The sequence below is a fragment of the Anopheles gambiae genome, chromosome 3 (genome assembly GCF_943734735.2).
Source record: "Anopheles gambiae chromosome 3, idAnoGambNW_F1_1, whole genome shotgun sequence".
NCBI classification, from domain to species: domain Eukaryota; kingdom Metazoa; phylum Arthropoda; class Insecta; order Diptera; family Culicidae; genus Anopheles; species Anopheles gambiae.
The window spans coordinates 67,054,223-67,074,325 of record NC_064602.1 but is presented as its reverse complement, the minus strand read 5'-3'; the positions used below and the strand labels follow the sequence as shown (position 1 = coordinate 67,074,325).

At 39.0% G+C, this 20,103-nt stretch overlaps 1 protein-coding gene across 2 annotated transcripts in view; it reads right to left on the bottom strand.

Annotated features, from left to right (window-relative positions):
• LOC5668013 (uncharacterized) overlaps positions 1-20,103 on the bottom strand; it is a 47,004-nt gene that overhangs the window by 4,965 nt on the left and 21,936 nt on the right. The gene's annotated exons all lie outside the window — the stretch shown is intronic.

The window sequence follows — 20,103 nt, the reverse complement described above, 5'->3', positions numbered from 1 at the left end:
AAATGTTCTTTAGCCTTTTACAAAAGGTTTAAAAGTTAAATGGGGCCATTCCGTTACTTTGCGACCGAAAAATCCATTATTTTGTGAAATGTGTCAACATTTTTCCAAAATCCTTAGGATTTCATAACGAAACTCATATTTCTGTTAACGTTCTAAATGACCATATAACCACGCAATTACAAGTTTTTCAACATAACTGTTATGAAATGTTATTGTTTTACTAAAATTATTTGCCTTTTGACCATATTTATGCATTTTTAAGTGTTTTTTACCATAGTGCCATTATAGGTACACAAAACAGGCATGTTCCTATAGTGGTTATAGTTATAAAATCAATAAAAACAGGTCGTTTTCTGTTTATTCGAAAAACAGGCCAAAATTCGCTTATATGGCTGAATGAAAAATTGACTTCAAATCAAGCACACTCTTCCGGGTGTAGGTTGACGACAGGTGTGATGCAGTACTTTCGTCAATAGTTTCATCGATTAACATTATACATTTTTTTACGACCAAATTACGGAAGAAACCAATATTATGGCAGTAATCCTTGCTATTCATACGAAAACAGCTTCTAAACTAAGTTTCATTGATATTATACACCGTTTTTTGATGCATCTTTGTTTACCACCACTATAGGAACACAATAAGACGACTATAGGAACCATACCACCATTATAGGTAGAACGAAGCAGTCACAAAAATTTGTATTTTTTCGAAAATTTGATGTATTTTATGGTAAAAATGGTTGTGATTGCGAAGATAAAACATATTACAATTGCTATGTGTTAAAATATTCAGAAAATGTCCTTTCTGATACTTTAAATCCATTAAAACACATCGGTACCACTACAAATTGCACCACTATTGGTACATTTACCCTATTCATTTGAAATTTAGATTTCATGTTTTGCATTCAGAAACTACGTGTCACCAGTTAAAAAGACCAGATTTTTATGATAAAAATTAGTTTTTTGTACAGGTTCGAGTCAAAATGTAATTTGGCAGCAAAAGTTGCTTAATTTTATCAACATTTAACTAATTACTGACATCGCCAGTATCAGTCTTCCATATGTTAAAATGATTTATGGTACAAACTGTTCAAATTATTAATTTCCATCCAGTTCCAGTTGGTGATATCTTTAATCGGCATGCATATTGTGTATATCCACTATTCATATCTCAGCGACTACCTTTGCCAACCGTACTAACATTCCTACTTTTATGAACCAAACCATAACATTTTGGAGAAAACTCTCATCTCAAATGATTACCTCAATGGTTGTTAATTCCAGTGTATTCTTATATTTTCATTATGATCATTAAAACCACAATCAAATTATGTGGTCGATCCAGTGGTTAAACCATAAATTGGATTAACTGAACTGTACTGTCATTTGTTTCGGTTTCAGCAATCAAGTTAATTTAGGAGATCGGTTACAATCGAATAGCAAATAATATCAATAAGTTTTCTTTTTCAATTTTCAAGTACAGGCTCGAGTCAAAATGAAATTTGGCAGCAAAATTTGCTTAATTTTATCAACATTCAACTAATTATTGACATCGCCAGTATCAGTCTTCCTTATGTTAAAATGATTTATGGTACAAGCTGTTCAAATCATTAATTTCCATCCAGTTCCAGTAGAGCAGTTGGTGATATGTTTAATCGGCATGCATATTGTGTATATCCACTATTCATATATCAGCCACTACCTTTGCCAACCGTACTAACATTCCTACTTTTGTGAACCAAACCATAACATTTTGGAGAAAACTCTCATTTCAAATGATTATCTCAATGGTTGTTAATTCCAGTATATTCGTATATTTTCATTATGATCATTAAAACCACCAACAAATTATGTGGTCGATCCAGTGGTTAAACCATAAATTGGATTAACTGAACTGTACTGTCATTTGTTTCGGTTTCAGCAATCAAGTTAATTTAGGAGATCGGTTACAATCGAATAGCAAGTAATATCAATAAGTTCTCTTTTTCAATTTTCTGCAATGCAAACAGAAGCGTGTTGAAAATTTGTTGAATGTTAACAAAAAATGTATTATCTATAATGGAAGTACAATGGATGATTTAAAATCTACTGAATGAAAATAACTACATTTTATTTTGTAGCTATTTATCTATTTATTAGAATATTATGATTTTTTATTTTACTATCGGAAAACATATAAACTGCTGTATTTATCTAAAATCCTTCTTCATAGAAGAAATGTATGAATAAAATGGATAAAAAGTACGTAAAATAGCTCTCAACTATTTCATAAATAGTGTTTGTCCAAGCCATGTAACTGTTGTAGGTCGAATTAGATTTATTTAAATCTAGATTCATGAGATGTGATTTGTTTACAAGTCCTTTAACAACAGCATAGCTCTTATGCAGCAAAAATGCAGGAAAAATCTGCATCGAATCATGCGTACTTTTGTGCCATTCGTGAACACCGTGCGTACAACCGGCGTATTGCGCAATCAGCTCCACCCGGCCGTGTTGCACGTCGTGGATGTCCGGATTCTCTGCGGGCTTACGTCCGATGAAAGCCTGTACTGTACGAGTGCGTACGACAGCACATTGGTTTGGGACCTGATTCCGGACGATATCGAGCAGCTGGGTAAAGGCTTAAGATATGGTATCAGTTGAACCATTTACCACCTTTTGATGCGGAACAGAGTGCAGCGAAACTTGTCACGGTTTCCCGAACGTGACACAACAGCTGGCTTGACATCAAAATTGGTCCTCTTGAAGGGGTTTAAATACAAGTTTTGCACAGGGCAATGTAAAAACCACACAAAACTTTGAAAAAGTTTAAAATTAATCGATAAAGTACAGTTGCAGTGCAATGGAGCAATTTGGCCTAGAGTGTCAACACGCGATTATCGCTTCCTTTAAAAAGATTAATACTCTCACATTCACGATTGAACTCCCCCCCTCCCCCCTGCACCTCATCGATCAACGTGGCAGCAAAAATTAATCCAACGTAATGAATTGATTTGTCGAGCATCGCGACACGGACACGATATCCCGCCGACACTACAGTCACCGGCCAACGCTTCTCTTCCGGCGGCTCGAATCGTTATCCTGTCGCAATCCGAAAACCCCGACCACGTCAACCGACTAATGATTCTATTTCATCGGCCTTCCCAAAAGACTCTCTAGTCTCGGTTAATTGACTGTCGTTTTGCCCGACGCCCGGCGATTGCCCGCAGAAATAAAGCAAAAAAACCAAATGACCGTTCGTTTGCTTTGCAGCCAGCCGGTGCCAGTTGGAGAGGCTGAACCGGGAAGCATTTGCCATGGACGGAGCGCAAAATGGACGTGCTCTCTAATCTAATCAGTCTAATCGCATCGCATTACGGGTAATGTATTTGCATTAATCTTGGAAGCTGTTTGGAGGAACTGACGTTGAGTTGGGTTTGTATTAATTTCGTCACGTGAACGGCAGAGTGTACAGTGGTTTTTGAACGAGAGGACCTATTTTAAAACAAAAAAAAAGGAAGTCAACTCTTAATTGTGGCGATGGATGTACTGAACCATACTATATTATACCAATATTAAAATATATTTTGAATGTTAACATGAACATACGAATATAACATGAATAAATTCTGCTAAATATGTTTTTACATGCTTCAGTCATTCAACAAAAACCAACATGAATCATTATTCATAACAAAGTTTTAAATATTTCGACCGAAACAAACATAAATTCTTACTCTGTGTGGATTTTGTCGGTGCAGGCGATCGTTTTCGCTCTTCAAACCATCCTATTGAGTCCATCGGGGTAAATAAACGACGATACTCAAATGCTTTCCACTACGGGCGCAATTGAGTAAATGCAATCAGACTCGAAGAAGGCGTTGAAAGCTAAACATCTATTGAGGCTTCCTTTCTCCTTCTTTCTTTTCTACAACTATCTTTATCATTGCGCCAAGACCAAACGTTTCTGTTCGTCGCGTACTTTGCTCTGGTGTAACAAGGAAATGGAAGGCATCCAGCAGGATGGTTCTGATTGATCGTAGCAATTATTGCAATCGTGGCTTGGGGCTCACTTCTGACGATGCAACACCTCACAGGGCAGCGTTCGAAAGTGGAATGTGGTTAGAGAAGAAGTAGGAATGAATCGAAAGGCCATTCCAGGCGTTGTTGTGAAGGGAACCAATACGGCCGTGATGTGATGGTATGATCGATATGTGTAATGCAGCTGTCTGGAAAGCATTTTTTTTGAACACATGTACCTTTGACACACCACTTCCCATGATAATGCTGTATAAAAATTTTATTCAGTCTAATTATGTTTCATGTATGAGTATGAGATTCATATAGCCAACAACCAAACAAAGTGATAACAATTACGGACACTTAAAGCATGTTTGGTATGTTAAATTATCTAATAAACATAAATTTAATCGATCATACCACTGTATAACCCAGTTTACTGAAACCAACCTTCTAAATTTGTGAAAATATCAAAGATTTCCAATAACTTTACTCGAATCATGTAAAAAAAAAAATGAAATTGCAACCAAATTTTGATTCATACTCGTAACAGTTTCGAGCTTATGCTTCATATTACGGACGTTTTGATTCAAATTCCGGATAGACTCGGATTGGACCGACAGAACGACGGTCTTGCTGACGACGGTCTTTTTGCTGTTTTTCGCTTGTAGATGGATAGAACTCAAGTACTGATGCGTGAATCGACTGTTTTCTAAGTATCTCCCTTATTGACGATGCCTCAACTCGTCTCAACTATCTTAAAATATCGTAGTTTTCTGGTTATGTTCACACTTTAAAAATATATTGATGCAGTTATTTACAACTTACTCTGGCTGTCCGGAATTTAAAATAAGACAAAAAATCTTGCTTCAAATTACAGACAGAATTAGATAAGTGTTTTTATACATGAAAATCAAGGCCGAATATGATAAAATACTGTTGTTTTCACGTTGGTAACTACTCATAGATTAGATTCCGATGTTCTTCAGTGCATTTGGCCCAAATTAATGGGAAATACAGACTAAATTAATTTGGAGTCGGTTTGAAACAAAACTGCTAAGAATGCCGCTGGGGGTAAACTCACCTACAGAAAATATCTATTTATCAGGGTTTTTACTCTTACTACTAGGACTTGCTAAGGTAAATCTAGGATCTACTAGAGGTCAGAATTTTATTTTTTATTCTAATGCGCCATATCAATTATATTAAAATACGACATTGCCAGGGACAGAATATAACCAAATTCAATAAAAATAATGTCCCGAGTTTGAAGCTGTTTCGTAATTGTAATCAAAACGGTAATTTGGAGAAAAGTGATTAAAATAACCAATAATTAATATCATAGCAAGATATTTTTAGTTATTGATTGTTACTAATATGAGTATTTAAAACATATTTTAAAAGATACTATAATTCACTCGTTAATGTGCATATGATATGATTTATGAACTGTAATCTATAGTATAAACTGTAATAAAATGTTAAAAAATTGTTAAATTATTGAAAAATTAACAATGAATTAATCCATAAAATTGCTCTTGTGGACAATGCTTCATACACCTTTTTTAAATACTTAACATTCCAATATCAGAAGCCAGGCACAGTTCGATCTACAAATGTTTTAAATGCCCAGTATCCGTTTCGATCACGCGCCATACCAATCTTTCTTCATTTCAATCGACCCTGAAGACGATCTCTATGGACCATAAAGTTGGTGCACGATCTCCGTGCACCCCATCGCTAGCGCCCTAGCGATCGAAGCGCATCGATTGTAAAATACGATCGCGCGATCCGCTTGCACTGTGGCACCTGCCACGATCGAGGTGAGCAACGCGGAACCAGCAACGAGGAACACTCCTTCCTTGCCTTTGCATTCGTTAAGGGACGCTTAATTATTGCCTCAAAGTGTGTGATCTGCGTGTATGTGTGTATGTGTGTGTGTGTCTGTTTGTAATAGAATGTTCAAGGGTCGCTCGAGCGCACCCTTTTAGCGCGTAAGATCGCTCTCATCAATCACGACAAGTAAGGCTGGATTGGATTATGTGTGTGAGTGAGTTTTTTTTATGCTAGCGAAAGTTGCGAAACCGGATGATTCAAAATGAGAGTTAGGGGTGATTGGTTGTTGTGGGTGGTCGGGTTGTTAAACAGATTGTGGGTAATTCTCAATGCATCTCATACCGTCGGCGAACCGTAAAGCGCGCGGCAAACAGTATTGAATGAGCAATGGAATGTCGCATGTGGAATGCGCGATCCTTTTATGGTAATGATGTGAAGGGTTTGTAATAAAGCGTGTTGGCAGTTTTTATTTAAATGCTTCGGCTAAAAAGCTGTAGTTTGAGGATGTTGAAGAAAATGATAAATTATGTTAATGTATAAAAAATCGTCTAATGTCTCTCATTACAAGCAACACTGGATTCGCATTCTAATTCTAAAGCATGAAACAACAAAATTGTACAATTGAGTGTAAAAATTGTGCCAATGTTTCGAGGGCAATAGATGTTTGAATTCGTAAGAAAGAACGTACCTATGGTCATTAACTTCATAGTCAATAATTGATCATTTTATTCACGTTGACATAATGCATAAAGAACGGCAACGTATGATTATTGGAAAAAAATCGAACACTTACGCTATGACCTTGACTTAGTTGCAGGTAATCTTCGATATTATGTTGAACGAATAATTGGCTTTGATTTCGAGGCCTTGCATTTTTGTGCGTTTTAATGATAAAGATTTAACGTGATCTACCCCACGTTCGAACAGAGTCAAATTCGGCATTCGTCTGGGAAGGAAACAAATCAAAACCAATGATTGCTTATTTCTCGTTCGAAGGTGTCTAAATGATGGCATTCAAATAATTACTTCCGAAAAAGGTCACGATGCTGTCAAATGATGAGAAAAACCCTCGACCATGCCATGCATGTAATACTATGCATAACATAAATTATTAAAAATAATATTATTAAGAGCTACATTTGAAGGTAGACAGGAATTTCCAAAAAAATAATGTGTAACCCCTAAATACATATCAACTAAAGTGCTGTAAAAAAACCATTCTTTGAACTCATTCGCAAGAATGATGCATACGTGACTGAACCCACAAGTTCACAATCTCCTCCAGAAGGTCATCGAATGAAAGTGAAGATGAACGATTATGAGAGGACATGAGAACGAGCTGCTTGCATCGTGCTGCCCAAAGAAACATGTCCGTACATCCATCCTCACGACCCGACACCGTGAAGTAATGCGTTACAATTTTAATTCTATTGCGTCTTTGAGCCATGACCGCCTCCGTACCGCGTGGATGGTCGATAATTAGATTTTGAAAGTGGTCGTAGTACGCGTGAACAAATTGTCGTGGCCTTTGCCATTCTATTAATTTCTGTACGTGGATGTCGCTGTTTGAAAAATTGTATTCGTGTTTCGATTTAATCTCCTCGGGAGAACAAAGGAGCAATGTGCGAATGTGAGAAAAGGTGCCCCATTACCGGCGGTAAACAAGAAATGGACGAGTTTTTGAGGTGTATGAGTGTATGTGTGTAAGTATATGAGAATCATGGAGCGCCACCTCACCAAACGCACCCACTTTTAGGTGCGTACCGATGGGGAGCTTCCTTTCTTCTTCGTGCAACAGCACCCATTGTAAAGTTGCTCGATCGGGCCCTGATGCTTCTCAGCATGTGACCTGAATTCCTTCCGCCAATCGAATGGAATCTATCGGCCTCGATCTGGCGTTGCTCCGATGGCAAAAGATGCCATGGTAGATGCTCTTGACGCTCCCAGCTGACCCAATTGTGTCCGTACCAGTTGTACGGCAGAATCGTCTGCCAATTGCTGCCAAGATGACAGCACAAACAGACCGACACCAGGCGACACACGCTTTGACGTCGAGGTCGACGGGACTGTGTGCTGACGGGTTGTGTGACGATCCTTGAATGATGCGCCACTTCGGGCTGTTGGTCGATTCGGTAAGGCACTCGTGCATGTGGGGAGCATTTCCTGCACAACCAATCCCTAATTAGTGAGCTGTCGAGTTTGGACAGCGTTTCCTGTCCTTAAGCGAAGACTCTAATTGCTCAAGTAGCTACGGGACTGACTTGAAGGTTAGTGGTACAGATAGTTTGCTCTCGAATTAAGAACGAAAGTTTGAGAGCGTTCCTTCAAACTGCAAATCAGATCCTGGATGGTAGAGTGACGGAACGTATTTTTGGAGGACAAGGACAACGGTCGAATAAGTATGCGAGATGAATATAACAAGGTGTGGACGGATTGTAATGACTTTTGCTGAATAGGGTCCAAAAACTTTAAGGAAATGAGAATTGTGTTGTACTCCTTCAGCACATCTACTTTGCCAAGCAATAGATGCAAATCGAAACACTCCACGCAAGAAGACGCCTATATTAATCGATCATTGCGTGTTGAGACATGTTCGACGCCTTCATACTGCATTCATGAAACTGTAACCCTATTGCTGTCTGCGGTCTGTAAGTTATTAGCTCCAGCTCTGACAGTTCATTAACAGGTAGCTCCTACCGCCACAACGTAGGCAATCAGTATACCCAGTTCTGCAAGTGAGAACCTAACCCATATCGACAGTTACCTTCCACACCTTCTGCATGCCAGTGTGCGGCCTGTTTGCTTTGAACTATACGAGGCGTGAGCGTATGAGGGCTATCGTAATCGAGAGGTTGCGTTCAACAACTTCGATGATGTCCATTGCTTCGTCACGCATCCCTTCTTCGCACTGCCAATCGCTCGTAAACAGCTCACCGAGAGCTTTCAGTTGCCCTGCCACTTTGACACAGCTTGCAACAAAAGCCACCTACTACTGACAGCTCCTAAATCTCGTTGCTTCTCAACCATCTACCACACTACTCGACTTTTGCCCCTTTTGCAGATTATCATTCCACCGCCAACGGAGCCTCTACACCACTCGCTAAAGGAGCATAATACGCACACACGTTGTGCGCTTTTGTCTTTCAACGCGGTACGGTGGGCTTGGCTGCAACAGATAGCTTCTACTTGGCGCTTGGCTTCCTACTTGACCTCACCTTGAGAAGCAGGAATCGTACGGCCCATTACGGGTATGGAATCCAAATCCGTACGAATTCCCTGCAATAAAAATCTGCCGATTGCGTCGCGTTGCGCGGCATATTATGGGTGCAGCACCTTTATATCAAAGTGGAATGCTTTTGTTGCGCTTCGGAGTCACACACTTTACACTTGTCGAGTACGATATGTGCCTGCTGGGTGCTCTGTGTGTTAAGCTTGTTAAACGCTCCAACCGGTCCATTGTTAACATATCCATTAACCATATAGAATGGAAAGGTAATCGCCTATTTTTTACATGGAATTATGCATTAGGGTATGATAAAGTTTTTATAGTAAACGTCAAGTTACACAAAAAATGTCATTTTGTGTTAAAGAAAAGTTGACTAGGCGAGATATCGGTTATACGGAATATCCGGCCACAGATAGCTTTGTTTCTAAAATATCTAATTCGTTGTTTATTCTTATTAGACTTACCAACCAAATAGAATTTGTCATTGAAATACAATTATTAGACTTAAATATTATATATTGAATGTTAGATCCGTACGAAAATTCAACTAATGACAGGTATGTTGTAAAAAATCAACTTTTTATTGTTGTACCATGTGACCGGTTAAACGAAAACATTAAGTGTACGCGGTTTTTTGAGATTCTGGAACAACGAAAAAATCCTTCAGGAGTATAAAAGCTTTAACTAATCCCATGTTAACTCTGAAGAGGTTTAGAACCTTTTGGTTGACTTTGATTTCTTTAACTGAGTGTCAATTATCATTTGATAAGCGTGATTTAAGCGTTATTAGAGTATCAATTATCACTCATAAGCAGGAATATGTTTCCTCAAATTAATAAAGTATGGAAATGATGTTGCCGATTGCAGCCTTCTACATTTTTTTTGAAGGATACAGAGGGAATATTATGAGATATTTCAAAAATATGATGAAACTTTTATCTTTTTGTAATATATGTACAAGGTCGTTTGATGGAAAATTAAAACTGCGAAATTTTGGACGAATGTTAATTATTATTTATGAGTGAACAATTCCTAAACTTCTATTTAGTTTCCACATATTGTGGAATTGATATACAGGTGTCTGATATACAAAAACATAATAGCACTGAATAAGGGACCCAAGGGATACTCAATTCCATATATTTAAATAGTTTTAACAGCTTTATTACCATTCAAGAAACATATTTAATATTCAATACTATATCCATTCATTTTCATACATTTATGTTCACCATATTTTGACTCCTTTTTGATGTTTTACTAAAATTACCGATCCCCTTCAAATCAAATACATCCATTTATCGAATTTCAAGGAAATGTTTACAACTGGCTGATGTCACTTCGGACGCCGTTACGATCTATTTTACACAGCAAACATTTGTTACCGATCTCCCTGGCTTTGCAAACGATTGACAATCCGTGGATGAAAGTGAAAGATATTTCAATGATATTTCCTTTGCAAAGCCTTGTTGACTATGTTCGTCCCCGAAAGGTGCTCGAGGGCAACCGTGCCCGGATGCCTCAAAGCGAAAGGGTCCGCGCGATCGTCCTCTATCAATTGGCTGTTTAACGAAGTACCTAGCACCGATGTCGCAGTAACCAATGTCCATTTTAATGAACTCGTTTTGCATGTCTCATGAGCGTGAATTGTACGGCTCATGTTCACATCTGATTACCCGGCACGGCTGTTACTTCTGCTCGCAAAACGGTACTCACTGCTTCGTCTATTAGTTGTCGTTTTATGTCGCCTATAGAGAAGCCCACTTATGAAACCATTACTGCAGCAGCTATAGCCCAAACCAATCGATAGTGAATCATGACATTTGCCAGTGATTCGTTACGAGGATCGCCTCATTCGTGGTGCAGAAATTCCTACCTCATCGCCAGGTTTAATTGTGCTCATTCTGACGGGTGAAACGGAAACCACCGAATCATCCTCAACGCAAGCCCTACGAAGTAATGGGTAATGAAATGTTTCCTCCAAACAACCCTCGGCTACAACTGGCGGATTTAATGTCAAATTGAAGCTTCGGCTAGGATGTGTTTTATTTTTTCCCCCGAGCAGGGGCTTGCCGGTGCCTCCATGCCTAAAAGGGTAAGGTAAAGCTTGTCACGACACGATCGGAGCTTCGTTGTTTTGTGCAGGATGTTTCTTCGTGTCAGAAGGTAAATTATTGATACGAAAGAACATGGCATCTGGTGTGTGTCGGTTGGGTGCGACAGGTTTATGGGATCTTCTTCAAAAAATGAACAGCACTTTTCTCTCACGATTTTTGCGCACCACCAGGATTGACTGTGAAATGTGGCACAAGAAACATCACGGTTGAATTATGGGTGAATTTTTCCATGTTTGTTTTACTTTCCTAAAGTGTTAACAATATTTAAACGGCATGCAATGGAAACTTCAATGCAAAATTATATTAAATGAGCAGAATAGTTTCTTAATTTGTTTTATGAAACTATTATTTGTCGTAAGAAATGTAGAGTAAAAAAATAGCTGCAACATTTTTTAAAAATTAGTACTGTATAATTACATCTTAAAACCGTCCAATTAATTACAGATTATGTTTTAGACGTATTTTGAGGTGCGACGATGTAATTCTTTGGAAACCAAAGTTGTTGAAGGTATAGTCATTGATTTTTTTTTCAAAATAAATTTGAAACCACCATTCAATATATCACTCAACAGTGTTAGAAATGCGCTCTTTAATGAAACAATCATTGATGCGATCATTTCGTATAGCATAGTAACTCCCACTGCCATCCACCTCCCATATCCGTCGGATCGTCAGAAAGCGGCATTTCGAAAGCAAAATTCTTGCATTTATTTAAAAACCGATCGCAGATCTCAGCAGTGGGCGTTTGATTTCGGCACCGGTTTGACATTTCACAGCCATCGTCTAAACGTCGCTGATCGAACGTCATCGAAACGTCCCACCGTAACAAAATGCTGGCGATTCAGGGGTGCGCTTCTATCAAAGATTGATTCAATACGATCAGCCGTTCTATCGCCTTGAGCGCTGCTGTAAAGATGATGACGGCAGTGGCCACAGAAAACAGAATCTCTTTCATCACACCGATTTGGTTATGATGGTGGCAAATTCCGGTCACTCTTTCCGTGTGCATCGAGTGGTATTTTTACGCGCCCAACGGGGCTAGGGGCGATCGGTTTATAATTTTATTTGATCTTTATGCAGGCCGATGATGCTTGATCGGTTACATTCTGCCGGTGGAGACAGCGACCGCGAAGATGTACTGTTTTATTGACCTATTTCGCATCGTGACTGAATCGGTGGCTTTGAGGTTTTGTCATCGTTTTATGAGCATTCGCCCGTAGGCAACGGTATTCCGCACGAATGGACAGACATGGTGCATCAAAAGAAGTGTTAGGTTGGAGGCAGAATGCGGCATGATTAACTAAACTAGATCGTTTTTTGCAACAACGGCTTCCAGCCCGGACAGATCTTTGCAATCAGCTGTGTACATTTCAAATTACACGCAAAACAAAAATGTCAAAAAGACAACACTCCAGTCAACACCATTTTGCCAGCATGGTGGCCAGCAACCTTTTGGCAGGCAATCGGGGCCCGGGTTTACATCACTTGCTGTCAAAAAGGTCTTGGAGTACCTTCGCTGTGAACGAAGAGTGAAGACAATGATTTTGCCACAGGCCCACCCCTACGCTGGGCTTAATTCTTACACCAACCCAAAGAGACCCGTTGTGTGTAGTAAGACCCAAAGAGGGCTGGAAAGATTGTTGTATTTTCTCATCCATAAGCCACCAAACGCGAATGACAATGTTACGCAAAGGCACTTGATGTTTCACACAAAACAAAGCCGATTTTAACTCCGACCGGCTGGTTCACACAGCTTCTTGGGTGGTCAACTGGCTGGGGGCGTTGGACACTGGGCATGCTGGAAGGTACTGACGCTAAAGAAAAAACAGGCATAAATGTCTCCTATTTTGTGTCTTTTTGTGTTGTGGTATATTGCACAGAATATTTTAATTTAGTTTGGAAGAAGCTAAAACACTTGCAAACGTTTTTGAAAATGTAGTTTACAATTATGTGCCCTTTCTTTGATAGTACTACACCACTCACGTCGAGGGAACTCGTCTGGTAAAAATATATATATTTTTTTGGAATATTAACTTAGTTCCTCCGTTGGTAGTTCTCCGAGTTAATTATTGCTACACATAAAAAACTCCAATAAAAACTAATCATCCCCACACCCGTTAGTTGTGGCCACTTTCGTGGGAAACCAAGCTGACATTCACCATAGAATAATGAATCGAGCGAACGATCGTGCTCAGCTAAGAAGGAACTGATTGATTTTGCAACCATACCACTTGCACTCCATGGTGACAGTTTTAGCGATGGAAATAGATTTTACAAACAGCGATATGAATCTTAACGCCCGCCTGCCGTCTTAAAGCCCTTTACAGCGCTGTTTTATTGCAGTACACTCTTTCTTACTCATTAACTTCCCTCTGGGAAAGAAATAATCATCAAAGCTTGTCACCTGCCGTGACCCTGAGGCATGACATGAGGCTGGGAAAATGGCTAGCTTGAGAGTGACCTTCACAGAAGTGTTGGGTAGAAAAGGTGTGGTGGCAATTTTTCCGATGAACTCCAGCATAAACTTACCTGTAAAGAAAAATTAAATACAACAATGTATTAGTAAATACTTTCAATCAAACCATTTCAAACATAATTCTCTAATCGTTCAAATCTTAAAAGTTATTAAATATTATGTAGTTAGTATTTGATTCTTCTATAATTTTAATCTATTTTCATTCTTTTTAGAATTTTTTTAATGTTTTGTGATAATTTTTATTAGGAATGAAGTACATTATCATTTTCATGCAATGCTGTCCTTCGTATAATTTACTTTACTTGAAATGTTTAGGTTTATTTTATGTTTTCGCTAAACTCAGTTAATTTAGACACAAATGTTTAGTTAATGTTTGAACAACAATTTAATTTGCAGCTTTTTTAAAAATAAAAGTGTTATATTTTGTGTGACTGTCCATGATGACAAAGTGTAGGAACGTATTAGATGCGGCTTAAATCAATATCTCCACCTACCGACCCACTCCCATTCCAGCTCCGCGAGCGGTAATAGTTGGTTTTTTCTATTAATACTTTTCCGTTATGATTGCGCCTGAAAATGATCATCAGCGCCGCCAATAACACGGATCGATCGGTAATCGCGTAATCGCTACCGTTTCATTATTTTTTATTCACGCTGATTCTTCATTAAAAACACAACACACACTCTGTCCATTGTTCGATTGATTTCCTTCCCTCGGCCCAGCCTGCCCAGCGGCCAACGATGATGATCCAATTATGATGCTTGCGTTAACACTCCAACACGGCCTATGTGCTGTCGAGTTTTTGTTTGTTTGTTTGTTTGTTGGTCTGCTTTGAACATAAGCTGAGTTTTCCAATCGGAAAAGTGGGTGCATTTGGTGCTATGCTTCAACATCCGATGTGTTCGGGAAGTGGAAGTGATTGGCTACGGTCGGTTAAGTTGGTCCTACTTGGTTGGCCGTTGCATAGTTGAAGGTAAAGTTCATTCGCCGTGCACGAAGGAAACAAAAAGTGCAGCGGGAAAAGCTCCCGTATCGCCCCGTATCGTCAGTATTGATAGTGGTGGCGCCATCGGCATGGATTAAAGCTACCAGATGGATGCACACGGTGCACATGGGTGCAAACAGTTTGCGTTCAGTTTCGTACGTTAGTTGCGGTACGACCGTGACGATTTGATCCAGCGTCTAGCAGAGATTGTTGTGTAATTGTGACGGGGACGTCGGTGAATACGTTGTAATTGATTGCATTGATTTTAATTAATTTTCAATTTCATGGTGTCTCGTTGCATTATCAATAGATTTTTTATCTTGTTTTTGTTGTCGATAATATAAATTACTGGAATTTTTCGTTTATCTTTAGTATCGAATCTTTAGTAACGAAATCGAATAGTGAAAAAGCAAAACCTGAACATAAAAAACAGTCAGAAGTAAGTTTATTCATTTCTAAATAAAAAATAAACAGACATCAGCTCTAAAAACAACTTTGAACAGTTGTTTGAAATGATATCATGATAGCTTTATTACCTTGACTCACTACACTCTGCCAGCATTTGTGATGGGAAATTGCAATGCGAAAAAGGCTCACCGATTTCCTTCACTTCAACTTTGTACAAATAAAACTACAAGCCGAAGAAATAGTATTGCACTGTTGAATTCCATCGGTACGCTTGGCACGTCCGTAAAACCATTAGTCTATTAGTTGGGTCGTGCTGTGCTATCGCTTTTTGCCTCCTTCTGAAACTCATCAACTCGCCGAGATTTCATCGCTGCACGTGTGATGAGCACTTACAGTTTGTGATGGAAAATGGCGAAATGTCGCGCATGTCAATGCACATTCCGAAGGTATGGGCAAAAGTGTAAAAGGTAAGTAGTAAGCAATCTGCACGGCAAGGAAAAGATGACGGTGGCGATGGGAGAGGTAAAAGCTGCGCGTAACATGGCACGGAATCGATCGAGTGCACAGCTTGACAGATGGTATATCACCCCGTTCGGTACAGGCGACACAGCCAAACGCTTTGGTGTGCCGTCACCTGCCAGCGGCACAAAACCATGTGAAAGTAAAAGTGAAGATGCGCTAAATAATTACGCACTGGCGCCAGCATGCCACGGCTCAGGGAGGGTAGAGACGGCGGTTTTTAAGATGAGAATGTTGCGACCACATATGTGCTTGGGAGAAAGGTATAATGAATAAAATTAGTCAGCTTTGTTGGAGCTTTGTAAAAGGTTTCATGTATAGTTTATTTATTTGTGGTTGAAATTATGACTTTCATGGTTGCATTTATTTTCCAAGCTGTGAACTTTTTTGACTGACGAATTTTTATTTAGTAAAGTGAAAAGTGTCTATACCATGATTTGAAAATATGTAGTTGCTATAAAATAATATTTTAAGTAAAACTTAAATTTTCTAATCAATTTGTTGGTGTATTTATAAAGATGATGCCCAAGATACCGGACCGAAAAAATGTCCCAAAAAAGTCATAAAAGTTGTATGCTAAATATAAAATTTGTAAATTTGGAGATTTACATTTTTTCAAACCTGATATGCTAATTGATCAACTGTAGAAGTACCAAGAACCAAGATGCATTTGAATTGCGGATCAGCGTTGCTTTAGACGATTACACTTCCTGTAAAAATGACCGCTTTCCTAGCTTATTTTGGCAAAACAGTTGAAGCTTTCAATTAGTCAAAATCTGTTGATCCGTTTGGTCTTGTTTATTTTATTGGTTCTATGCTATTTATCATGAGAAAATTGTTCTTTGCTAGTACTTATTATAGAACGACATTTTTTAGTTGTATCCCATATTTTTGCAAGATCATATTTCTTATGCTAATTATGCTTAGGTGGCGATAGTTTATGACATAATTTACAAGCTACCATGCACAATTAATGAATAATAAAATACGTTTTAAAAATAAATATTAGATGTTCGAACATTTCACCCGTTAACAATCAAATAACGTTTACAAACTATGAAATAATAAGTTAAGATTTCAGTAGTTGCAGTAGTTGATTTCTGAATTAATATTTGCACATTTTACGCACAATAAAAATTCATTCTGTGCACATTCTGTGAACTTTTTATCTTTTATCAGGGAAACTATACACATGTGACAAAAACAACTTAACATTTGTCTTAAGATATTTTGTTCTAGCTATTTGAAAATAATAATCTTTCCAACTCTCTGTTAGGAAATTCACTTTTTCATATTTTATATGTCTTACTTACATATTCACAATCATTGTAAAAATCATCATTCCAAACAAACCGTTACAGTCGATTATGACATGCTCAACTTTCTTGAAGGGCTCATAAACCGAATCCCAATCATCCGTTGGTTTGAATCACAACAACAACAAACACGACATTTGTTAGCAAACAGAGAGTGACAGTTCGGAAATAATAATAATAACCAGAAAAACATACGACCCGCCGCGCGAGTTGGACTCGAAACGACCGGCAATAAACTTCCCATTCAATAACCTAATTTAACGCGCAAACGCAATCGTTTAGGCCTACGGGTTCGATCGATTTCTTATGCAGATTTGGCGCGACCTACCATCGATTGCCGTTACTTTCTTTTCGAACCAACGGGCACTAACACTACCCGCCGCACGTAATAGTGATGCACGCTAACGCGTTGAACGCGCACTGATAAGAGATGCATCCCTGGAGGATGAGATGTCAGAGAAATGCACACCGGCCGGGTAGAGTTTCAGTTTCATGGCGTTGCTAGTAGTAGCCGCTGGACGTCTGTTGTGTCTGATGTAATCGGCGGTTTTCGCTTTCGATGCGCCACGGTTTCGATCGTTATCGGGCACCGTTCAAGCATCGCCGCCGCCTGCTAAGTGTGTCAGTCAGGAAGGGCTTTAAAGCTTTCTGCGTGTTGGATTTTGTTTTATTTTACACCGCATTCCTCCTGCTGCGCTGCAAGTGTAATGCGTCTCGAACGGGGGCAGGACGTGCGCTGCATGAGAATGGCAGAATATTTTAAATGTGTGTTTGAAGGGTGAACGGGTATGTTTGTTTTGTGCCGACGGTGTCCGTGGGCTCAGGTTGATGATACTGCCGGCTTGTTATGTATCTGTATTTGATAACACGGTCGATAAAACATCCAAACAACACGGTGCACGACGTGTCGGTTGCACTTTTGTGTGCGCGTAACGGTAGTGGAATGTTGACAAAGTAAGCAATGTAAATTTAATCAATGTTGTGAATGCAAAATTCTTTACATTTGCAACAATCATGAAGAATGATGCATCGGTGCATCAAAGCGGTCGTATTTGAGGAGGTGTTTTGTGAAGGAGATGATTAGTTATTGTTTCCTGATGTTTGAACTAACTATTTTCATAAGAGCATATCAATGTTAATGAAATAAACTGTTGTACAAATTTTAATATCCTTTCTTCTACCTTTTTTAAATTTTGTCTTTAGTATTTAGTCTATTATGTGTTATATGATGTCATATAGGTCATGAAAGTATTGTTTTCATTATAAGCTGATTAGCTGAAATTGATTTTTTATCGTTAAATCAATCGCTAGCCTGTTCGTGGATTATTAATGCCTAGCGTGGCTTAAATCGTGGTGTTTGATTTGACGTATGGTACTCCAAAGCCAGCTTTACAATTATCATGCAATGACAGCATTGATTGCGTCTTACTCAGTGGGTTCATTTTATGTTTGCATTTATGTTCTGAATGAACGACCAGGCTATTTTGTTTTTTGAATATTACTCTGAAACAATTAAATTTGATATTAATATAAAATAAATATAAATGAAATTTTTGTATCTTCTTATGAAATGTATATGGGTTATCGAATAATAAAACGCAATAAATAATAATTCTCAGTTCTCAGTTTGGACATCAAAACATATCATATAAATGATATGATAAACCCTGCAAATTACATCAAATGTCACAGTTACTTTAAATTTCCATTAGGATTTGCAGCAACATCCATAACAATCGGTATAACAGGTTAGTTACAAAGTTAAATCCTTCATAAGCAAGTATAACGGCTTAAAACGTATCCAAACAACAGTTCATCAACCCTTATCGGTGGGATGTATATTGCAATCCATTTTTATTGACTGACCACCTCGCCGTATCCGCTTGCAATTTCAAGGACACGAATTGCGTGCAGCAGCAGAAAAACGGCCTATAAAAAAGCAACTACCAAGCAGAAACGCCATAAAACAGTGCCCATCAACATTGTGCCATGTTCCGATTCATTAGCTTAGCATTTAATCTTTGGCCAGCGTTGGTTGTGTTTGCATGTTGCTTTACTAAAAGCACGAAACAGCGCACCAAGCCCCTTTTTTTTCAACCCCATTTACCGCCCAGAACGTGCACTATTCGCGCTCGGCGACTTTCACGCGGTGCCAAGGCAAATACGGCTGGTGAAAATCGTTTCCTCACATGGGTTTGCGCCAAAAAAAGGCATAAGAAACAAACTGAAATGGAAAATAGAAACATACAAGAGAAGGGTTCGGGACCGCAATAGACGCTTACCGCCTCGTCTCGTCTGGTCGGGTGTCGAAATTTCGCCCCACAATCGAATTGATTTGCAATCGGAGGGAAATTAAAAGGGGTTTTTCATCATCCAGCCGTGCAGAGGGGAACTAACGCACCGTTAAACGACTTACATTGGCACTCGATTTTTCCACCGATTTTTTTTTGTTGATGCGATGTTTGATTCATCTGAACCGAACCGAGCAGGTGCTGTTAGTATACGTATGTGGTGGGTCTGGGCCGGCGACTAGCGTTGGCTGCTCTGTTCCGGGTTATGATGCCCTCATCCGTTGCGCCAGATGAAAATTGCACGCGTGAACTTTTACATAACCGGCGGTCTGGTCTGGTGCCTGACGATCGAGATAGGGTCGCCGGTGCCAATGGAGCAGGTTGGTGGACAGGAAGGGGAGTGTGTGCGTGTTTTCTCTCTTTCTCTCTCTCTCTCTCTCTCTCTCACTTTCTATCTATCCATTGCACGGTAATGTTTCATACGTTGGCGCTGGCAGTCGAAGGTTCGCGTGAAGATGAAAATCAGCGCTTCTCGTTAGTTGCGGTTAAAGAGCAGGTTCAAGTGTAGTTTTCATAGCGCTTGGTTGCGGCTTCGGATTGAAAAGCGAGAGTCAGTCGGGTGAATGGGTAAAATTAGTTCTCTTGTGATCGCTACCACGCTACCAACTTACCGCTGCTGCGAACGAGCAGTATCGCACACAGAAGAAAGAAAGGCATTTGCTTTGGAGGAAATCTAGCGAACAGAGTGCGTTTTTTTAGTAAATTGATTTATCGATTTATGGTTTCTGACATTAGTTACCATTTGGCTTGCAATGTTCGATGACATTGCTGTTGCGTAAATTGTTTATTAGGTTTTTATTTATATTTTCATAACATTGCTAGAATATTCTTATTTTCATTAAGTATTTATGTATTTTTTAT